Source organism: Arvicola amphibius, chromosome 3, assembly GCF_903992535.2.
Source record: "Arvicola amphibius chromosome 3, mArvAmp1.2, whole genome shotgun sequence".
NCBI lineage: Eukaryota > Metazoa > Chordata > Mammalia > Rodentia > Cricetidae > Arvicola > Arvicola amphibius.
The window spans coordinates 74,412,266-74,434,696 of record NC_052049.1 but is presented as its reverse complement, the minus strand read 5'-3'; the positions used below and the strand labels follow the sequence as shown (position 1 = coordinate 74,434,696).

The 22,431-nt window shown below is 37.2% G+C and overlaps 1 protein-coding gene across 1 annotated transcript in view; it reads left to right on the top strand.

Moving 5' to 3' along the window:
• The window catches only part of Gria4 (glutamate ionotropic receptor AMPA type subunit 4), a 364,384-nt gene that overhangs the window by 204,767 nt on the left and 137,186 nt on the right, over positions 1-22,431 (top strand).

Genomic DNA, 22,431 nt, shown 5'->3' with positions numbered 1-22,431 from the left:
CCACTACCTACTCTATACCTGTCCTCTCACCTGACTCTTCACCTCCCACTACCTACTCTATACCTGTCCTCTCACCTGACTCTTCGCCTCCCACTACCTACTCTATACCTGTCCTCTCACATGACTCTTCGCCTCCCACTACCTACTCTATACCTGTCCTCTCACCTGACTCTTCGCCTCCCACTACCTACTCTATACCTGTCCTCTCACATGACTCTTCACCTCCCTCATGGCAGGCCGCACAATTTCAAGAGTGCTCCCCATCTGTCCTGCTGCATTCTTTTAGTCAGCAGTTGATGCTGCTTCAGCTGTTTCTACCGAAGTTTCAGCACAAACTCTTCTCCATGCATTGTCAGGTGCTTATGAAGTGTTTCTATGAATGAAAAATGACTGACTAAACAAAAGCCAGTGGGGATATGTCCTAAGAGGACTATAGCTTTTTCTTGTCCCTTCTAAAGTATTGATGGAGAATAGAAATAATTCTGGCTTTGTATAAATATTCAGTAAATGTTTAAAGAAATACAGTGACTGCCACGGACCGCCTCTCGTGGAGACCACCGACCGCGGGAGAACAGGGGTGAAGGCTAGGAGAAATCAGGAATCTGCGAGGAAATGACAGACAGACACACTCAATAAGGTTGAATATTCTGCTGTAAATTTACTGAAGTTCAAGCATCAGTTTTATAGGATCACAGAAGGAAGTTGGCAAACAAATTACATGAGAAGAATGATTATAGGCAATAATCAAAAGCTTTACATGAGAAAAATTGATTACAGACAATTGATTGTTTCCAGTATGTCTTGTGGTTAGGGCACAGGTGATTTCTTCTTTGAAATCAGTCTCACACCACTAACCAACTATTTTCTCATAGCCCTAAATCATATCTGTTCTCATAGTAACCCAAAACACCATTCTTTAGGGTTATACTCCCAAGGCTTGCTCCGATGGTGAATAATTGGTTTCTTAATGTCAAGAATCCTGCCTTTCTCTCTTATCTAAAATGCACCTGGGGGTTTCTCATTCTGGCTAGCCTCTACCATCATGAGCTCCTTTTGTTCTAGGGTATCCATAAGTTTTCCCAGAGAGCGAGCCAGAGTCCAATATGTCTCAGTAGTTTGATTATTATTATTGGTAATGTCCTGGAACTTCTTGATCTGCTGGCAAGATAAAAGAACTATACAGAAACAAAGAAGGAACAGAAAGCTCAATACAGCGCCAGGGCTAGCGAAGGCGAGTTTGCTGATCCGGAATCATGACTGTGGCTGATTGCCAGGGAACTGCCTGGGGCTCAGCTCCTGGGAGCGCAGACCCCAACCCTTCAGCGTCGCTCCACCTTAGCGGCATTTTTCTGCTATACAGGCGTGACAGCCGTGGGCGTAGCAAGTGACTTCAAAGACTATAATCTTAAGACCATGATTCCTAAGAAATCTTCCAGTACCTTTCAAGTAGGTTTAATTTAACAGCATGCCAAAGTATATTTATCCACTCACCTAGGCCGTAAGGCTTCAGGTGCTTCCATGGCTAGATTTATTAAAGCATAATCCCTCCTTACTATGAAGTATGTCCTACTCTTATATCATGTTTTTTTATCCCAAGTTCGCACTCTAAATATGTAAGAGACTGCATTATGTAGAAAGAAGAAATATTGCACAATAAAGAAAATATGGTTCCTGGGTTTGTGGTGGTCAGAAACTCTGCTCACATATCCTAGGTATATGACATTGGAACAAACCCATCACATGCTTCAGTGCTTTCTTCTTAACAGAAAAAGAACCTAATCTAATTTGAAAACAGTGTATATACCATATAGAATAATATATAATTGAAGAGTTCAGGCTCTGATCCAACATCTCAATTCTGGCTCCTCTACCTACTATTTTTTATTATATCAGGAAGTTCTTCATTATCTCAAAACCATAATGTCTTCATCTGTAACAGGAAAGTGTTAATTATACTAATCTCATCAGTTAGCCATGGATGACTCAGATAACTCGCTGTCTTGGAGTCTTTTTGCTCTGAAGAGACACTATGACCACAACAGCTCTTATAAAGAAAAGCACTTAATTGGGACCTGCTTTTACAGTTCAGAGGTTTACCATCATGGTAGGGACCTTGGTGGCATACAGGCAGACATAGTGCTGTGTAGTGATGAGGCAAGCAGGCCTGCTTGTCATGCCACCCGGCTCCCACATGGCTAGCTTTACACCCTAAATAACAACACACAAATTGTATTCTTTTAAACACTGCTTGGCCCATTAGTTTCAGCCTCTTACTGGCTAACTCTCATATCTTGCTTTAACCCATATTTAGTAATCTGTGTAGCACCACAAGGTGGTGGCTTACCGGGAAGGATCTTAGCCTGTGTCCATCTCGGAGAGGAGAGCCATGGCAACTACTTGATGCGTCTGCTTGACGCTGCTTTCTTTCTCCCACAGTTCCGTTCTGTCTACTCCACCTACCTAATTTTCTGTCCTATTAAAGGGCCAAGGCAGTTTCTTTATTAACCAATAAAAGTAACACATAGACAGATGACCATCCTCCAGCAGTGCTGGAGAGGTAGCTTAGAGTTATATCTGGATCATCAGGCAACTAGACCTGACTTGAGCATTTGAGACTTCAAACCTTAAACTCTAGTCACACACCTCCTCCAACAAAGTTACACTTCCTCCAACAAGGCCACACCTCCTACTAGTGTCACTTCCTATGCACCTCTGAGAGCCATTTTTATCCAAACCATCCACTCACAATTTTTCTAAAACTTGGACAATGAGATAGTAGTATCAAAACAATGATCACTTTAATTAAAGGATAACATGATGGAGAACTAAGAGTTTTTTGAGTATTTCCTATTTCCCAGGGCTACTCTAGAAGTCAGAGTATTGATAGAATTTTGATTCTCACGGGATTTATATATTGTCATTTGTATAGAACTAATCAAACGTTTCTGAAGTCTGAATGTTACTCCACTGTTGTTTCTAGAGTAAACTGAAAGTAGTAATTTTTTTAAATATTTGTTGTTTATATCTGTTCATCTTTTTTATAGCTAAAACATGGCTGAGATGTTGGGTATGAATGGTGTATCAATTGTTTTCATGCATTACTCCATAAAGATGACACCTCAACCTTTCAAAACTTTTTACAATGATTTTCGTAAACAATAGGATGAATTGTACTTAACAATATTTGTACTTACTGTACATAAACTGATTCTTACATAATGCATTTGGAATATGTTTTAGAAATAAAATTAAAAAGTTCTATTTATAGTACATTTACATACTTGTGGATTCTAACTAACCTTGCAGATTAACAACAGAAAAAATTTTAATAGTTACGTTTATGTGAAGAGCACTAACAAAGAAATCTACAAGCACAAAGTAAGTACTCTATAAATATCTGTTTACTGAATGGTGAACACATCTAACAGACATATCATAAACTACCATATTTAATTTACAGAAATCATTTTGTTTGTTAGTTTTGTATTTTAAATTAAGCAATATAGAAACCTCAACAAGCTCACCTGAAAAGTCTAAAATCCTAAGGAAATATCTGTTTTTCTATAAAAATGCCCAGTTAACCACACTACCAATAAAACTTCAAAAAAAAAAAAAACTTAACTATCCTCAAAAATTAATATTAAGCAGAAAACAGAGTGGAATTGAAATAAATTATAAAAAACAAAGGAATACTCTAAAATATTGAAACCTACAAAAATTATGTCAATCACTTTAATTTCTAATACAAAATGAGCACTAGCAGAGGTACCAACCTCTACTTGTCTGATAAAAATAAAACAGAAATAGAGATAGACTTAGAAGGACAAAAGGCAATCAAGTTTGCTTTTTTTTTTTTTTGGTTTTTCGAGACAGGGTTTCTCTGTAGCTTTGGAGCCTGTCCTGGAACTAGCTCTTGTAGACCAGGCTGGTCTCGAACTCACAGAGATCCGCCTGCCTCTGCCTCCCGAGTGCTGGGATTAAAGGCGTGCGCCACCGCCGCCCGGCTCAAGTTTACTTTTAAAACATAGTTGAGTCATTGAAATTAGCAAAGTAAGGATTTTTTTTTTTTAATTGACTGCAGGTGCAGAATACAGGGAGAGAAGGTCCAGAAAATCATGAAGTACCAGCGTTTTTCTACAAATGGTGATGTTTACTTTGGAAATATGAGTTGGAAGTACATGCACCATGCTCATGAATTTGTGCCAAGAGTAGTAGAATTAAAGGTCTTCTACTCAGAGTATACGTCATTTCTCCTCTATGAAAGCAATGTGTTTTCCACACTCAGAGAATGGCCTGGGTAACTGTACGCAAAGCAGTGAGTCACATCTCTGGCTGGTGGTAATTCCAACTCTTAATGCTTAAAAATCATTAATACTTATAAGCCAGGTAGTAGTGGCACATCCTGTAATCCCAGCACTTTGAGAAACAGAGTATTTATCCCACACTGTAACAGTGACACAAAAAATTTACCTGTTTCACAATTTTCTCCACCTAAAGATTTCACTCATAAGCATAAGGTGAAAGCTTCAAGCAGTTAGGCAACAAACATAGTCTTACCAACCCTTCATGTGCTTTGCAGAGGACAAAGTGGTTGCTGGATGTCCAAAGAGCCAGCAGCAGTAATGTGTGATGTCCTTCTGCACATGTGTTGCTTTATTGGTTGATGATTGGCCAGTTGATGGTTGGCCAGTGGCTTAGCAGAGTGAAGCTAGGTGGGAAATCCAAACAGAGATAAAAGACAGAATGGGCAGAGTCGGAGATGCCATGTGGCTTGCGAAGGGGACAGTAACTTAACAGAACCTTATCAGTATGCCACAGCCTCATGGATATACACAGCTAATAAAATTGGGTTAATTCAAATGTAAGAGCTAGCTAGAAATATGCCTGAGTCATTTTCCAAACTGTGTTATAATTAATATAGTTTTTGTGTGATTATTCTGGTGTGACCATCTGGGGAATGAGTAAGTACTCTCTGCCTACACAGCAGGACACAGAAGGTGGGCACAAAAGGCTCTTGCTAATTACCAGGCACAAATAACCTTCAATCTGTGATGTTGACATGCATTTAATATAGCCTTTGGAAATTGCTACAAGCTTGATACGTCTTGTGTATTCAAACTAAACTCTTCACCAGTTTTGAACTTAATTTTTTTATGATTGCCTTAGCAAAATCAATTTATATGAATTGGGTTAAATTTTATGTTCATGCATTTTAAATAGTAAAGTGGGTACCATGGAAGAATTTGGTCCCTTCATCTTTCCAAAGTACATGGGTTACAGAAATAAAAAGTAGCCATTTGAGCTGAAATACTGTGAGTTTATTTTAGCATGTAATTTGTCCCTTGAGAAATAGTGAAAATTTTTATAATTTCAGGGAAAATTAAGGAAACTAAGAGTAAGAAAGTGGAAACAATTCTTTACATATTGATCTGCTTGTCTATGAAAATTATGGAAGTTGGTGAGAGTGAGATCTGTTGTTACTCTATGGTTGTGCTGTGAATTCTGCTTGGCTTCTTACTACTCATATGACAAGCAAAAGGCATCTCTACATCTCAGGTTCCTCATCTATAAAATCTAGCACGGTTACATGCCCATTTTCAAACTATTCATAGCCATGCTCAGCACAGCATGCATCCAATCAATATTTACTCTTATTAATTGCACCCTTATCAGCAAACAGGGAATCACAATTCATTACTGAAAACATATTTACTATAATCATTAATCTCTCATACACTTAGCTGGAAAGTAATTATGATTCATATGTGTGCTTTAAATGTAATGTTTGTGGGAAGCTTTTTTATCTCTGAAAAGTATTTAGGTGAAGCACTCTAGAGTAGAGTTGAAGGGAGATAAAATTTCATGGCATCTATATCCTTTTATGTGCAAAGATTATCATGTATGATGTTATTTAAAACTTAACCATAAAATTAAATTAGTAGAAGTTGCTATTTCTTCAATGGGTGAGTTTCAAGAGGTAATGTTGAAAAGTTAAAAGGCTACAGCAGATGAAAATAATTAGGATAAAGCTTTGCCATAGTAGACTAGATCTCTATCCATTATGGCTGACGTTTTTATAAGAATCTGCCCATACAAATACTTTATACAAAATAATAACATATGCCAGTTAAAGCAAACAGAGTGGAATCATACAGTTCCAAGCCACATCATACACAGATGGGCAGTCAACACTGGGAGCTCTGAGAGAGGGAAAACAAGCTCCTTCTGCAACCCTCAGAGGAGTGCTGCCCATCTAACACATTGATTTCAGATTCTGATCTCCAAAATTGTGAGGCAGCTTGTTTATGAATTTGAAGTAATCTGCTACCATAGGTTCCAAGAAATAAATCTGCATTTCACAAATAAGAAAACGTAGGACCAAAAGTAAGATATGTATCCAATTCACAAAGCTAGAAGATAAATAAACCATTACTCAATTTAAAATTCCATTGTGACACTTTCTTCCCATCAACCCATCAACCCATCATGACGGTCAGCTCTCCTGTCCTCATATATGCCAGCAACTGGAACTTGCTGTCTTTTTCATAGAAAGGAAACAAAAGAATGAAAAAACTGGTTCTCTTTGTCAAGCATCACATGGAAAATTCACATATATTATCTCCCTAAAAGATATGCCACAGTTTTTCCACATAGAAATCATCTAAACCCACAGAGATTTTTTTTAACTACTTGCCAGAATGACTCCTTTTCCCTGGCTTGGTTTCATATGTTACCAGGTTTTATCCTTTGTTAAGGACAGTCTAAAGCACTGTGTCAGCATCACAAAATTTAGAGCTTTTTAAAAGCATATCATGAATGCAGTAGCACTTTCAAGAATAATAGGATCTGGACAAGTATAGGTCCAATTGCAGAATGTAGTTCTGATGATTGGATATGCCATACGTAGCCCATTATCCCACCCAGAAAGTAACTAGTAGACTATTAAACAAAGGGAAAGGGGATGCAACTTCCATGACATCAGGCCTTGAATTTCACTGCTCTGTTGGTCTTGCTATCCTACTTATTATTTTAATCATGTGGCCTTTCTTCTACCATCCCATACTTTCCACCAAATTTATCATTAAACTGAATATTTATTTGAGAACTCATTGTCTTTATTTCCCAACAAAATGATATGGAAATTTAGACTCAAAAGGTACATTGTAGACTCTGCTTTCAGTAAAATATTACATAAAGAAAGCCCAAAAGTCTAAATGAATATATCAAAAGTATACAGAAGCAATTTAATGTTTTTTTAATGTTTCTCTTTCTGAAGAAATTATATGTAGGTCTTTTTGAGTTTAGATTTGTAGATTTGATTAGGCATGTCTCCCTAAGTCTTGTGATGAAAAGAAATTAAACATGCACACAGCAAGGAAGAGAAATAAGCAACCACAGCACACACTGTACTGGGTCACTGTCTGATTGCCTGAGGCAAAGCATGACTTAGACACTTAGCAGAGACTAATCACAGTAGTGATTTCACTACTGCTCTCAAGTATCCAGATATTGCTCAGAACCATTGAGATGATTGCAGTTATTTCAACTTCCCTCCCCATGGAATTCCCCCGAACCAGGAAAACAATTTGCATTACAAAGATGTACTGAAATGCTTAGCTCTAAGTCAGGCCATCGCTTTGTAAAGAGAATGTTATTTTAACTCCAATATCATCTTTCATGCCTCAAAAGTAATAAGGCTTGACAAATAATAAAAATGCACCTTCATGACTAGTATGTAATAATATCCAAGATAAAGTTTAAATAAGGGAAGGTGCTGCCAAGAGTGTTGCCTGAGGCCAGTTCTGAAGTAGACCAAAGGTATCTGGATTTTATTGGCCTTTTCCTTTTCCTTTGTTCAATTTTACTGAATTACTTGTAAGTGAGAAAAATGTTAGATAGGACAAGTGTTTATTTCTGCAAGTTGATGTCTAGAAAGTAAACATATTTCAACACTTTTGTGTTTGTAGCACTTAGCAAAGTGGCAGGTAAGTGTACACTCATAGAAAGCACTGATTTTTCTGTCTGAACTTTTGCTTTTGCTAAATTTGGTAACATGCTTCTACATTGTAAGTTTCCTCAAATTTGACCGGGTTTGGATAATGGGGAAGTTAATTAAAATAAATTATGATGAATTTCCAATTTAGATTTATTTAGCTCTTTGATACATATTAATTAAATATCTTCTAGCATAATAATGCTATAAAACCAATAAAGGAGTAAAATAATGTGGGAAAAAAAGATGGGGTAAGGGTCAGTGTGTCATGGTTCATGCCTATCACCACAAGGTAGCATGTTAAGGCAAGAGGATCTTAAGGTTGTCCTAGCCTACACTTACTATGCTATATAACCAGTGCCCCTAATTGATTATTAATTGGAACGTAATACAAATTATAGGTTATTTGCAATAACAATGCAATGTATATTAATAAAATATATTTAGAAGCAGGGATGTAGGTTGGTTGGTAAAGTGCTTGACTAGCAGGGATAAGGCCGTGGAATGGATGTCCAACACTGCAACAATAAGACAAAATAAAGAATGGGGCATGATGATCAAAGCTTGTAATCTCAGCATTAAAAAGGTAGACATGGGAAAATTATCCTTGGATACAGGAGAAATTCCAGAATGGGCTGAAACACATGGGACCCCTGAAGATGATAGGTAGGTAGGTAGGTAGGTAGGTAGGTAGGTAGGTAGGTAGATAGACAAATAGATATAAATAAGATATAGATGATAGATAGATAATAGATGACCAAAAGAAAAGGGAAAAGGTAGAAAATAGTTATTTGTTGGCATTCATTTACTTTCTGTTATCTTTAGTGCTACTGAACGAACTTTTCCATTCCCCAGTGTTCTAAGCACCAAGTCAGTTTCAGTGTTTCCCCATGTTTACTGTTGTTTTACAAGGACACTGGAGTCAGACAGTACATTAGCTTTCTCCCAGTCCAATCCTATTTTATATTTCTCATTAATCTTGTGCAGGATTCTTGTCAGAATCTTCTGAAATGACTGTGATAAAGCGGAATTCTTATCATTGCTTGCAGAAATTCGTTTTGAATTGCTGTGTTTGTTGGAAGATTCATGTATGCCTCCCAAAGGATTTAAGCAGAGCTAGTTTTGAGTTATAGGGCACAGTTTGAATAACAGAAATAACAACTTACAGACAATAGAGGTAGGTTTCTTTATTTCTTCCCTTGTTATAAACATATAAAATTTATAAACTTATAAAATTTACTCTATAGGAACATCAAAATTTTGTAGTTAGATTTTTGTGGTTTGACGTGCTAAATTTGAAAGGAGGCATAACAACAGAAAATAAATAAATAAATAAATAAATAAATAAATAAATAAATAAATGTGGGAGAAAAGGAAAAATGGAAGAAAACATAGACAAGAAAATTGGGAGATGATGAGATGGCTCATCAGGTGAAGGTGATTGCTATCAAATCTTGACAGCCAGAGTTCAATTCTCAAGAGCCACATGGAAGGAACAAACATCTCCTGCACGTTGTCCTTTGAAAGCGTCACAGGAGAACAGGAAATATGGCACATGCGTGTCACACACACACACACACACACACACACACACACACACACTAAAAAGTATAAAACTTTTTGAAAAAGAGATAGTGAGGGGAGACAGGACTGGACAACGTGGTTGTGTCTGTTTCCCCAGATACCATGTTTATTGTCATTATCCTTGAAACCTATAAACATTTATTTTTCTAAAAAGTGGTGACTATGATGACTAATTTTCTACTTGATGGGATCTAGAATTGATTCGAGAAGAGATTCTGGGTGCCTTTGTTAACTAATGTGTGAAGCCCCCACTGTGGGTGGCTCCAGTGCCTGGCTGGATCCTAGCAACAAGCATCTATGCTTCTCTGCTTCCTGATTATGGATGCAACTTGACAGTTGCTGCAGTTCCTGCTGCTTGGACTTCTTTGACATCCTTGACTAACCCTTGAATTCTGTCTTCCTTAATTTGGTTTTGTCTGAATATTTTACAAACAGAAAAAAGGAAAACAGTTTTCCAAGTATTCATATATTTTATAAAGTATAATAACATTTATTAATAGTAAAATCAGAGCTAATTAAGAGAACATGAGGGTATCTTAGCATGAAGAATTTTGAATTTTCATTGATGCATATGTTCTGAGATGAAGTAATTAATGCATATGTTTTGAAGTAAAAACACCACCCTCCCTAATTTATATGTTGAAACTTTAACCTACAGTATCTTAGAACATAACTGTCATGGTAAGCTTTGTCAATTTGACACAATCTAGAATCACCTGCGAGAAGATTCTCAGAGAATATCCAATTAATAAATTAACTTTATTAATTGATATTGGAAGACCTGCCACTATTAAGGGCACCATTTCCTGGCCTAGGGTCTGAGACTAAATTAAAAGTAGAATTGGGGCTTAACACACACACACACACACACACACACACACACACACACACACATATTTTGTCATTCTCGTCTTCCCCAAACTCCTCTGCTGTGACTTCACCACTCTCCTGGATTGTAATGGAGAACTGTGCCAGGATAAGCCTTGTTTTTAAATCGAGTTGGTATGGTCATGTTCTTTGTTGCAGTAACAGGAAAAGAGACTGAGAGCATGCTTTCTGATAAACTCTGAAGGGCAGAATTAAATGAAGATGAAAGCATTATGGCAGATCCTAATTCTAATTGCTGTCTTTGTAAAAGGATTCTTGGTCATCCAAAGAGACAACAGTGGCATCTATACAAAGAGAACATGTAACATAAAGACAAGGTTCATCTGCCAGCCAAGACCCCATAAGAAATTGGGCAACGCCCTGATCTAGAATACAGCTCTCAGTGGTAATGAGAAGTAAGTCTCCCCTACTTGTAGTACTCGGTTTGTGGCACTTTGCTGTGGCAGCCGGAACCAACTAATGCAGCAAACATATGGGTTTTAAAGTCACACTGGCTTAGAAACACCTGCCATCTGTTCATTCTACACATATGTACCACTTTTCTCACCCTCCAAAGGCAATCACTATTAGCTCTTTCATGTATTTTTTACACTATGTATGTCTTATTTCTTAAGAAATGAGTAGCATTTTATACAATTTCTAAAGTTCTATTAGACAATATCTAATGATTTCTACTTAAAAAAATGAAGACTTAGCCTTTTAACACCTAACTTCCCAATCATAAAACATAACTACACCCATGTTTCAATTCCCTAGTCTGCAGTGTACTGCCATCACAATATTGGTTTTCATTTCTGTGTTTGTTTAAATATTATCTACAGTAGAGCCATGTAGGAGATCCTGATTGTACTTGTGCGGCACTTTATCTCCCAATAGTTAATATATTTTTTTACTAGTATGGGTTAATAAAAATTCAGTCACCCTCAGTGTAGGAGGGTCACCTAATAAAACACAAGTAGAGACATCACCAGAGGAAAGACATCTCTGCTCTCATCTGAAGGCTACATGAGATACAATGAGAGACTTCTGCAGCAGATAAGGCTCTTAATGTGTATGCCTGGTTGATTATGGAGGGTGTGTACCACTGGCCCACAAAATAATAGGTCCAGAGAGAGGAGCAGCAACCCAGATAACACAGAAACCTCAGTCTTGCTTCTAATCTGTTTCCTCAAAGAATAGTTTTTTCTCAGTTATTTAAGGACACATGTGATCACCTCAGAGAGTACAATCAAAGGCCACAATTTGTTTAGACAACTTAGTCTCAAAAAGAGACTTCAGCCAGGTTCAGGTGGTACACACCTATAACCCAAGCACATAGGAGGCTGAGTCAGGAGTGTAGTTACAAATTTGAGGCTAGACTGGAGCTAAATAGTGACTACCAGATAAGCATGACCTTTAGCATGAGATCTTGTCTCAGAAACAAACACTTGAGTCATTGTCCTGCTATTCTATAATTTCCAAGTGTCACACAAACCATTGCAGCCATGTAGGAGTCAGGAATCATAACATGTACCACCAGGAGGACTCCTGACAGAGCGATGAGACCAGCTGTGAGTTCTTTCCACTGAGAAGAGACTATATTCGTCCTAGTTCAGTATAGCAGGCAAAGTATGTACAGGATCAGCACTTGGAAAAACATCTCTGGCTGGTAACTATGCTGAGACATCAGGAAAAAGCCCAAGGTACTAAGGAGTACAACTGTAAATTGAGAGAGATTCCACTGATTTAGAAATTTGGTTCATTCAGTTGAGCATTATCTTTTCACCTAAAGCTAAAATGCTGACATTTCCAGCCAGAAACGTCCTGGAATATCCAATACCAAACAATTAAAGCCTGCTGGGACTACACAGCTTCTTAGATGTCAAGTAGAAATTGACCTATACCACAATATGAATGACAACCCAGAAAGTCATCAGGTTTCTAAGGATCAGAATACAACATAACAAAAATCAACAACAATGGCAAACTAAGAGCCACCTTATAAAAGCATGTGCCTGGTCGCGTGTCAAAGAGTGGGGTTCCATCCCAAGGATTATCCCAAGACTCTAATGGGCAACATCATCAATCACAGAAACAGTTACTGCAAGGGTCATTAAAACTGTGAGTAAACAGTAGTGAAAGCATGTCTCTACTTGTGGCTCTTCTAAATTTAGAAAATCCTTTCAGGCATTTATGAACATTTTAACAGTTGTATATGATATCATTTATGTATGCTAAAATGGAAGCCACAGAAAATGTACTCTGTAATCTCTCAAAAGGCCTGACTCACAACATAGTGTCAGCTTTTCTTCTTACAACTAACTCTATCAAACCCCCACTGGTTGATTTGGGGTTTCTGCTCTTCCATACATGGCAGGTTTGTGTCTATATTGCTCCTCTCTGTCATTTTCTCCATCCAATGCCAGGTGAAGGGTGATATGCAAGATATTCATGAGTATGGCAATAGGATCTGTACATTTCTGGCACCCTCTCCTCAGCTGCCCAAGGACCTAGCTGGGGAGAAACCAAGGACAACGGCAATGAACATGAACTCTACAGCATGGACGGGCTCACTGTGAGCCTTGTCAGTTTGGTTGCTCACCTTCCTGGACTTAGGGGGAGCTGGGAGGACCTTGGACTTAACATAGTGAAGGGAACCCTGATGGCTCTTTGTCTTGGAGAGGGGTGGAGTGGGGGTATGGGTGGAAGGGAGGGGAGGGAAGGGGGAAAAAAGTAAAAATAGAATTAAATTTAAAAAAAAAACTATATTGCTCCTCTCTGTTTCTGAGATGCTCATACATATATAAACACAGCCTTTAGCTCTCTTAAAAACAGAAAGATCATACAAAGAAATGTGTGTTGCCATAAAACGTTTCTCTGCATTGCAGCTATATTTATGTAGGAGAGGACTGGAATACAGGTAGACTGAGAGAAGGAAGAGTGCAGATACAAAGCCTCTAAGCTAGCATTCAAGCTCTAACTTTCAAGTGCTTTCAAGCTCTGCTTTTGTTAGACTTCTTGACTTTTTATCATTTTCTCATCCTCCAGTGGGATACCTAGATCATCATCATTATAAACCAAATCCAGGATGATTAATTTGTCAATGACTCATCTACGGTTTCCAAATTGGAGTTTGATTCTGTCGAAGAAATCCATCCAAGTGTGCCAAAGCTCTCTTAGAATAACTCTCTTCTTTGTAATATATACTTCTTTGTACTTATTACTTCTCTTATCTATGGGACAGAATGCCAAACGGACACAGCTTCAGGGAAGAGGGATTGATTTGGGTTCCTGGTTTTACTTTAGTATAAGGTGGTAGGAAAGAGCAGAGGAGGTCACTCAGCCTGAGGTGGTATCAACTTGTACACAATGCTCTACACATGGGTAAGTACAGGAAGCAAAGAAGGAAAAACAAAAATGGAGGGGTGTTATCTTTCAAATGTCCCCTCTACCATCCTCTTTCCAGCCAAATCCTACACCATGAAGGCTCCACAACCTTCAAAATAACATCACATGTTAATAACCATGCATTCAAACATGAATCTAGGGGAGACATCCAGGCTCAACATATAAAACACTGAGATCTCCTATTGTCTTCTCTGAACGGACAGACCTAATTTTGCCATGGTAGACTGTTATTATGAGAATATATAGATGACCTTGCTAGTGATGCATTTTTTAACAAGGAGTGCGTGCTATGCTAACCTTGCAGTTTCCCTTTTTAAAACTCCAAATCTTAGTTCCAAATATTATTCAGTGTTTGGCTATAACAGTCTCAATTTTCCTCTTTTCTCCATGAGGATTTTCAACTCTATGACTGTTGTGTGATAAGTGAGAAACACTTTCTTACAGAATAAGTATTAGTAATGCTTGAATTTGACAAACCCAAATTAAACAGAACTGGCAAGGAAATACACTACCCAGGGTAGAGTCAGGAACAAGTAGAGGACCTGGAGGAAGGCTGTCTTTTGTTTTTTTTTGTTTATTTGTTACTGCTGTTGTTGTTTGAGACAGTGTCTCACTGTATAGCCTTGACTGTCCTAAAATTCACTATGTAGACCAGACTTAGCTCAAATTCATAGAAGTTAGCCTTCTTCTGGGACCTGGGAGTGACTGACATCTCTCTGAATTCTGGGGCTGTGAACTGGGCTCACAGGCTTCCTAGGACTGAACGTCAGTGACTAAATAAAGAGTTATTTGGGTATCACTATGGTTTGTTTTGTAATTTAAGGACACTCACAGGGGGGAAGTACAACATAATGTGCTGTTGGAGGCTGATTTGTTTGTACATTACCTCCCACATAAATAATGGTCTCATTGATGACATCTCTCATCTATTACTGTCTTATGACCCCATGTAATTTTAAGACATGTCTAAAGGGAAGTTAACAGTTTATTCTGGTCAAATCGCTCATCTTTCAGCAACCCCTGCTTTCTTCCTTCAAAACCTCTTGCTGATCGTTGCTCCAGGGCTCACACGCTGCATTATCCTATATATCCTAGTGCCCCTTGCTGATCGTTGCTCCAGGGCTCACACACTGCATTATCCTACATGTTCCAGTGCCCCTTGCTGATAGTTGCTCCAGGGCTTACACACTGCATTATCCTATATGTTCCAGTGCCCTTGATGTCAGATGCTCCAGGGTTCACACACTGCATTATCCTATATGTCCCTGTGCCCCTTGCTGATCGTTGTTCCAGGGCTCACACACTGCATTATCCTATATGTTCCAGTGCCCTTGCTGTCAGATGCTCCATGGCTTGCACTGCATTATGTTTTCCAGTGTTTGTTTATGGTGTCACTTCTAAGGAATTTACTGGATATTTATCAGCTTTTATTTCTTTTGGAAGACTCAATTTATAATAAAACATACAAAATAAGAATATTTAGTGACTGCTTCCTTCAATCTTCTCTCTCAGACATACATTCATGGGCATAAATGTACAAGCATCCCTATTCCACATCTCAATCCATCCACTTCTTTGTATCATCTAAATATCAAGACAATGTTAAATCTGATAAACATTGTACAACTATAATAGGAGCTATTTCTGTCTGGGTAAATATGCAGCTGGTAGTCTATAAATAAAAAGTTAAGTTTACATAAAATGACATTTTTATATATCACGTTAAATAAATATATAAAGATAAACTAGAGAAAAATTGAAACAACTGATGAATTTCAAATAAATGTTGACAAAAGAGACATGAAGCATGATTAATAAAAGCTCAGGGTCAGAAATTGGAGTTCAACCTGAATATCTGAAAAGCAAAACAGCCAGCCACTGGCTCTTACCTCAACCTCAGACTAAAAATGGCAATCCTGCCTTCAGGAATCTCAGAAGAAGACTGTATCCGAGAACTGTCTCACCTTGTCTTATATCCTTGGTAGGCCTGGGACTAAAGGTGTGCACCACTGGGATTAAAGGAACACATCACCCAATTTCTATGGCTACTGGGATTAAAGTTGTGTGTCACCACTGCCTGGTTTGTAAGACTGAACAGTGGGGCTGTTTTACTCTCTGATTTTTAATAAAAAAGCATGCTTTATTCATTAAAATACAAATGAAATATCACTACACTAAGCCATATCTTCAGCCCCAGATTCTGTTAACATTAAGAAAAGGTGGCATATAATATGAAACAGTTTTTTCTTAGTTGCACCTTACAGTGTTTTAAAAAATCTTTGATGGTTCTACTTGTCAAAACTGGAATAGAATACAATGTGACTTTTTCTCCTGCCTATACCCATATATATTCCAATTTCATTGCACTTCTGGTTTTACATGCTTAATATTTAGTTTCAAGTATCACTTTACATAGCCATAATTACTGGCTACATTGCTTATTCAAGGCAATCAATGCACATCAGCAATCGTTTTACCATGCATTCCATCCTAGAATGTATTTTAAATTCTTATGCTGATTATTTGGATCTGTATCAAAGAAGGTAATTTAAAGAATTGGTTATAAAGTGTGTTAGTTGCCTCCATAGCTTTGGAAGTTCACACTATGATGGTATGTCATGTCAGTAGAAACACCTAAAAAGAAGGCAAGGGTGGACGTGAGAGGAAGAGCAGAGGGTATCTGGTTCATAAAAACTCTTCCAAAAGTTGTTGTGTTTGCTAAAATCTATTATATACCTATCTATTATATACATACATACATACATACACACACAGACACACACACACACACACACACACACACACACACACATCTACTCCACATCTCAAGCCCTTAACCTCTACTGTGTATCTTCAATTATTCAAGATAGTAGTGACTAAAGTGGAAATATAGTCCTTGTAAATAGAACAAAACGTAAACGGGACAATGTTCCAGGGTAAATAAGAACTTGGCACAGAAATTACCCCTCATATTCTGTGTGTGTACAGCACATGTACAATGCAGAGTTAAAATCCCCTCCGATCGGATAGAATGAATGACAGTGGTGCTGCCAAGAGTGTGGTATCATACAAGGGCTGTACTTTTACTTTCCTAATGAGTAGAGGGAACACCGCTAGTGTTCCCTGTGAGGTGCACACTGAATCTTAGAAAATGGTGCTTTTATGGTATGCAATGGAACACAAAGAGTTATTTAAAGTACCTTGCAGATGAAATATTACTGTCCTGCTAAATAAAGACATTTTTACCCATGTAGCTCTGTGGCATGAGTCAAATCATTCATGTCCCTATGAATTGTACCAGACAACCAGATCTTAAGCATGCCTGTAGGAAGTTGATGACTAACAAAGAGAAAAATCAGCAGAAGCCTGCTACAAACAGTCTTTCATAAATTCCTGTAACATCTGAGTAGATATAGCTCATAGTATTATATAGTTAAGCACTTCTAATCAACATATATGTGAATCAGATGATAATAGGGACTTCCATTTACTTATAATTTATTATAATGCACAATGGGATCCTTATTTTCTTCAAATCTTAATGTTAAATGAACTAAAATGTATTATTGCTCATTCCAAATCTTTATTATTGTCCTGATAATTACTTAATAGTTTGTCTAATTTATTGTTATATTTTATATTTAAACATTTAATTTTGAGTAGATCAAAGCAAAAATCATATTGTCAACTGTTAAGTACAAAAAACTGTATCTGATCATTCAAAATTAAATTTGTGAGTGATATACCTGCACATGGCATAACACTTTACTATTTCTATAGAATACTGAGTAAGGGTTATAAAAGTATAATCCATGTTTTTTAATAATTGTAAAAATGAGTAAAAGTAATAGGGTTTGGAAAAGCAGAGATCAATAGTGATATTTGAGGAAGAAGTATCATTAAAGTGAGGTGCTAGAAATAATTTTAGTTGAAAAGTCCATGTGTGTTTGTGTTAAGCCAACTATCTGAAAAAATAGTAATGGGTAATAGAGAGAAATAAGTCAAAAATTGTTATGATGAGACAGCACACGGATAAAATTGTGTATCCATCTGAAGTAATCTCTTCATATTTGAATTTAGAAAGTAGAAGCCAGAAAGGACTTTTTGAACATCATAGAGGAACACAAATAATTTCTTTTGTCATAAACGCCCATGGCATCTGGCACTCCAAGGTGTACTGCCATGCTGTGTGTTATCCATGCTAGAACATAATTATCTCAGCACCTTAAAGAGCTTGAGAAATGTCCTTTCCTTAATATATTATAAAATTCTCTAAAATTGCTTGAAGATGTCTTCAAACAATTTCAGAATTTCTGATTATTTGCTGAAATCATTCATGTATCCCCTGAACCCAAGAGGAGAGGAAATATGCCTTTGTATAAAAGTTATCATCTCATAAAAAGCCAGGGCTCTTAGCCAACCCTTTATTCTGCTGTCTCTGTGGCTTTAAGGAAATTTTTCAATGCAAGCACATAAGTCCACTGCTGTCTAAAAATCCCTTTATTATGAATTCCATCACAGTTGTCTCTGTGAATCTAGTTCCCTCATAGTAGTAAATCTGTATGCTTATCACCCCTCTGTCTTGATATTATGTCCCCTGAGCTCTCTGAGACTTGCCACTGATTGAGACACCTCAACTGAAAAGGAAGTATAAAGTGGATTGAAATATTTGTGTCTCATATTTTAATACTTGCACATTCTCCTAGAACCTTGGTTTTTACCAACATGCAAACGTTCTTCTGTCTGCTGTTTGTGACAAATAGTGCCAAAGCAGTCTGTGGATGGCTGAGACTAAGACCCCGCAGTCCTGTGCTGGGCTTCCCAGAGAAGATCTTATTGAGAAAGAGCAATTTGGAGGGAAACATGAAAAAGGTGATAGGATTAGGTGGATTTTTGGAGAAAGGCATTCAAAGAGAGAGAGCAACATCTTAAAAGTCCTGAGAAAAGTGTGTATGTAAGAAGCTTCTTCATGGATGTGAGTGTGCCTGTATGTGTCTGTTGGTGTCAGTGTCTGTATGTGTCTGTGTGTTGTATGTCTGAGAAATAGCAACAAAAAACAGTTTGGCTAGGACAGAGTGCCCAAGTAGCCAAGGAGAAAATTAATGGTCCAGAAAAATGAATGAGCAGAAGTAAATGGATATTGTAAAGTTTTTGCTTTTTCTTCCTGAGTAATAAAAGCAGCAGTAGGAAGATTCCAAGCCAGGGGTAAGTATAATGTGATCTTATGTTTAAAGATGAATCTTGCCAAATGAGGCCAGACTGAGAAGGGTCCATGGTCAAAGAAGAAAGGTTTTTCCAAGACTATCGGAACAGTCAAATAAAGAAATGATGGAGAATGGACTTGGACAGGAATAGTGAAGCTATTGAGAAATTTAAAAAGAAGTTTGCTGACTGAACCAAATGATTTAATGGCAATCTCAGACATTGTTTTTCTGACACTAAAAAAATAATGGGCGTCAGGGAGCATGTGTGCGTATATATGTGTGTGTGTATGTGTGTGTCTGTTCATGCACAAACTTTGGGGGTCTTGTGGGCCTGTAGGGGGGGTCTGTAGGGAGTGTATGTCACTCTACCTGCAAATAAGACACACTTAACTGCCAGTGTGCTCAAGGGGGGCAGGAGAAAAACACAATAATTCAATTCCCTTCTCAGATTCTTCAACTCTTCCAAACCTGTGACAGGCACTAATTTTGAAAGAGAAATGAGAAAATAGAAGAAGTAAGATATGGTAATGTTGACTCCAGAAAACAAACCGCAAAATGGAATTTCTGCCCGGCTGGAACTATAGTCAACCAGTCTGTGAGGGATGGAAGACTTTTTCTTTCCTTCATTTTACATTTGTTCCTCTCGCTCTCTCTTTCTGTCTTTCTTTCTTTCTGTCTCTGTCTCTCTCTGTCTCTCTGTCTCTCTATCTCTCTCTCCCTCTCTCTGTATGTGTGTGTATGTATGTGTGTAAACACACATATATGTGTGAAATTGGAAGATTATTAATTCAGAACATATCCTGTAAGTATATGATGTAAAGAGAAGGAAGAATTAACTTTTTAGGTCAACTTTATGTGCTTTTTAAATAGGATTAATTTTAATGAGAACTCAGCAGATACATTCCTGTTTTGTTCTGTTTGTTTTACCCTGCTTACAGCTTATGGAAGGTAGCTGCAGCAAATGGCTCAAGTTTGTGAACACAGCTGAATTCCTCTCAATTTTTTCCTATTCACTTTTACCCAAAGCCAAGGACATTGTTCTCAGAACTACAACAATGTATTATTTTACAGTCTTATCTGTCACCAACTAACATTTCCCATCACGAGTTCTCAGCCTTGGGCAACTCATGTACCCATCCTGGAGCATCTTTTGTGTCCACATCAGGAATTTGATTACACTGTCACTATGATTCCTCCCAACTGGAACATGCTCTGATATCTCATGCATGAGAACTGGAAGCAGAATTTGCTTGTGTAATGAGGATCATTTGATCATCAAATCTACTAATATATATTGTTATGCAAAAAATACAGTTGTGAGTTTTTTAACAATTATAAATTGGTTTTTAAATAAAGTATAGAACACAATAAACAAAAAGTTCAATGCCTCAATTAATAGAAAATATTTTGAATATACTTATATATTTAAAACTTTCTTTAGCATATTTTCAGTAATGAAGTCCTGTTGATTCTGGCAAACAATTGAAGTAATCTTTTCATTATCTTCCCCCAAAATGAGAAAAAAAATTATATTTCTATATATTTGAAGAACGTTTCAACTGTCTTAGTTTTAAGATTCTATTTGGCAGTCAGTAGAAATCAAAGATTATCTGACCTTAAACATTAGGGACAAGTTGCTGGCCTTTAGCTCTAAATACATTTTCTAGTTACAGTTTAAGTTTCTGAGTCACATATATATGTACCCAAAAAAGATAGTTTGTTTTCTTAAAAAAAACTAATAATAAAAAAATAAACAAGAATAACCAAATATTTGCTTCAAGAGACTCACCCAGGTCTCTACTGAGGCATAGTTATGAACATCTACGCAGGCAAGAATGAAAAAAAGATAAAAAAATTCAGAGATGCATAGTACCGGGACCTCTTCACAGATAATAGTTCTGGACTTCCATATAAGCTCTCTCATCAGTTATATCTTTCTATTGATTTTTTAAACTATTTCTCTGTTACAACAAATTAGGAATTTAAAGTTCATAAACAGCTTGAAGGCAGTGTTTGTTTTCTGTTACTGGCTCTTATATTGTGATTCAGAATCCTAGTTTATGCCTGACATGCTGACTTAATATTAACCATGCCCTCTTTCCTTCCTAAAAATGTCTCTGAAAAAAATAAACTGCACAATCACTTTGTTCAAATAAAAACATTAAATATTATTGCACTAATTATTTAGTTAAAGGTATATAACCTCCTTTTCAGATTCCTATAAATTGACCTACCCCAGGTGAATGAATCTGAGAACCAAACACCTTCAGTTCTGCTATAAAAAGATTACAGTTATTCTGTGGATAATGGTCTATTATTAAACATGTCAAATGGTTGGCTTTCTTATTTTTCTCTGACCTCATCATGTTCCAAGGACTCTTTCAAATGGAATATTTAGGCCTGATAATTATTGTTTCTAGGGAACTCTGTGTTCATTATAGATTTACAAATGTATAATTCAGTCCATAAATGCCCCTACAAAGAATAAAATGAAAATGTATCAGATGAAGAAGAGTTGTGAAACAAGAGCTTCTGAATTAAGTGCAATATATCCAGTAGCAGCTTTAACAGAGCTTCATCTAGAGAAACTGTGGGTCTTTGTCACCTCTCTAAAGGTGGTGGCATCTGAGAGAGGGTGCCAACAAATGTGCTGGACTAAAGACTCATGCAATAGCCAACTTTATTCAGAGCTTCAGACAATTTACACTTGAAGCTCTCATGAATTCAAGTCAGACACAATCACAAGGACAAGTCACATGTGGCAAAAGCTTGTTTTTCTGTGGAGGCTTATAAAGGATGGTTTAAACATTCACTGAGAACAGCAAGCAATAATGAGTAATCTGAAGTAAAAGCACTCCTAGCCACTACATCCTAAAGAAGCACAAAAACATATTCCAAGAATAATTCCAAGTTTTTAAAGAAAATGAAGGCACAAGACTCTTATATTGTTTTTTTCACAGTGTTCTCACAAGCACTCAGAAATGTGTTCGCACAAGTCCATTCCTGGACCATGTTCTGATAGGTCTTTTTACACATCTAAGATTTATTGAGAAAATATTTGAAGATAATAGGTGTTTCCAAAGGCCCTGAAAGGAAATTCCTAGAAAATGCTTTCCTTCAGCTAGCACTTAAAAGAAGTAGTGACTGGGCTAAGCAAGGTGATTTTTGCTCAAAGATTTCTCAAGACATTTCAGTTAAATCATTGAGACTGATTATCATAAACACTGTCTCTCCCATGCATCTGGTAACAGATTTGACTATCAACTGGAGCTTCATCCGGGGTGGCAGCTGTTACGTACTACACTACCATTTGCTTTGCTGACTAGGATTTCCCACACACCATGTTACTGACTTTCAAATGAAATCAAGCCAAAG